This window comes from Cryptomeria japonica, chromosome 7 (assembly GCF_030272615.1).
Source record: "Cryptomeria japonica chromosome 7, Sugi_1.0, whole genome shotgun sequence".
NCBI classification, from domain to species: Eukaryota; Viridiplantae; Streptophyta; class Pinopsida; order Cupressales; family Cupressaceae; genus Cryptomeria; species Cryptomeria japonica.
This window is the reverse complement of record NC_081411.1, coordinates 709846634-709849147: the sequence shown is the minus strand read 5'-3', so window position 1 is coordinate 709849147 and position 2514 is coordinate 709846634. Positions and strand designations below refer to the sequence as shown.

Here is a 2514-nt window from a genome sequence, read left to right as displayed (position 1 = left end):
CCGAATCATCCAATGCTTGCCCGATTATCTGCAAAGCCCTTCTATCCTTTTGCCTATTTTCTTCAAGCTTTTTCTTATCATCTGGACTCAAGGTAGACTCATTTTGTGGTTCAATATAACCATTTATAACTATATCTGATAACTCACATGAATTGAATGTCAACTTCATTCTAAAAGCCCAATTATCATAATTTTTACCAGAAAATATTGGAATTAAAGGTTGAAAGTTACCAGATGCCATACTTTAAAAAGAAAAAACAGAGGATTGGAGGAGAGACACAGAAACACAGAGGAGAAGAGACACAGGAGAAACCCGTAAATGGGCTCTATGCACTTGATAGCACTAACTTAGCGATGCTCACACACCAAAATGTTGAACCTCACACGTCATAGATCACACAGCAAAGATTACAGAAGTAAAACAACGCATAGGATGCAAACTGAAACACACTTCTCCTGAACACCTTCGGCTCTGATAAAGACACAATCCACAGCAGGATTTGACAAAGCGAACTTCTGCAACCATGAAAGCAGAATACTAATAGAGAACAGGCTGCAAATTGGAGCGCATTTTGACTTCAGGCTTCTCTCCTCTGGCATCCTCCTTTCAGCTACTAGACTTTGAGCAGATACACTTCTAACGCAGCCAGACCACTTTCCCAGATTTGGTCCAAGGAATCTTATTTGCTCCCACACGAATCACTCTTCTGGCTCCAGGCAGCTCATAACCATCAGCTCTGATACCACATGAAGGTGGGCAGAGACAGAAGAAAAACAGAAACTAAAAGATTTTACACAGAATATTACAATTCATTGCCATTGCAGAAACAAATTACATGAGCCTCTTAAATAGAGGTCTTTCGAATTATCCAGAATGAGAAACAGTAAACAACGTGGGCGGTGAAGAGTCGGTGGCAAGTCGGTAAAGTCAACAACATTACTGCAGGAAAGTTCCATATTAAATAGTGCAGTTGGAAGAAGCTTCTCTTCGGTGGGAGAAATTAATGTCTTCCAACAAAGAAGCCAACGAAGCTCTCAAGGAATTCATTGCAAAAATTTCAAGTCTGGGGCGTTTACAGCACCGGAATCCTGTACAAATCAGCGGCTACTGCAGGAGGGGAGCAAAGCTATTCATAGTGTATAACTACATGCCAAACGGAAGCCTGGACAAGATGATATTTGGGAAGACGAAGAGCGTGCTGGAATGGGCTCAGAGGTACAGAATTCTGAGGGACGTGGGTGCAGGATTGCTGTATCTTCACGAAGAGTGGGAGAAAAGGGTAGTGCACAGAGACATCAAATCCAGCAATGTTTTGTTGGATTCTGAACTCGATAAAAAGCTGGGCGACTTCGGGCTTGCTCGTCTGTACGAGTATAGAGGAGACCCACAAACTGTTCGTGTGGTGGGTACGCTAGGATACGTCGCACCAGAGCTGGTACACACAGGAAAAGCCGGTCCTAGCGCATATGTGTTCAGTTTTGGTATCTTAATGTTGGAGGTTGCTTGCGGGAGAAGGCCTGTGGATCCCTCTCTGGATGCTTCCCAGATGGTAATGGTGGATTAAGTGAGAGAGCTGCATGCGGAAGGCAGGCTCACAGATGCAGCAGATCCCAATCTTGGTGGTGAATATGTTGAAGATGAAATGGAGAAGGTGCTGAAGTTAGGACTGCTGTGCTGCAATCCTAAGCCAGAGGCGAGACCTGCAATGAGACAGGTATTGCAGATAATTGAAGGGGAGGCGTCTGTTCCCAGTTTAGTTCCTTATGAGAGGAGTGGAGGTAACACTAGTAGTTCAACTCCAGACACAGGAGAATCTTATGCGTGAACTTCCAACTCCCTAGAGGGGGCTGGCTCACTAAGCTGACAGAGCTTCCGTAGCTGGGCCCACAAGAGTACTTTTCCTGTTCCTTTGTCAGTTACGTTTGAAAAGGTTTTATTCACCGTTTCCGTTATACCCTTGCCATTTAATGTCTTATATTTGAAAAGGTGTGATAAAAAGAAGATAGAAAGGGGATATAAATAATACCCTTTAAACCACAAATATCTTATATTTGGTATCCTTTAAAATCTGTATTTAACCTATTCATCTGTTTTATTAGTTTGATTTAGTTTTGTTTTATAGGATTAAAAAAAAAAAAAATTATTATAGTAATAAGATTTAAATTTATATATTTTATTTATTTTATGTTTTAATTATAATAATTAAAAATTTATTGTATTTGGTTCACATAAAATTATTTTTATATTACTTTTATAAAATGTTTTTTTTTTTTAATTTAAGAAATGTATTTTTTATTTTAAGAAATATTTCGCTTTATTTCTAATATATTATATATTTTAATAATAATATATTTTATTTAATTTATGTTTTAATTATAATAATTAAAAATTTATTCTATTTGGTTCACATAAAATTATTTTTATATTACTTTTATAAAATGTTTTTTTTTTTTTAATTTAAGAAATGTATTTTTTATTTTAAGAAATATTTCTCTTTATTTCTATTATTTACT

General features: G+C 37.4%; 1 pseudogene; it reads left to right on the top strand.

Annotated features, from left to right (window-relative positions):
• Nucleotides 1–1022: 1022 nt before the first annotated feature.
• On the top strand, nucleotides 1023–2004 carry LOC131856251 (L-type lectin-domain containing receptor kinase SIT2-like; annotated as a pseudogene).
• Nucleotides 2005–2514: the final 510 nt, after the last annotated feature.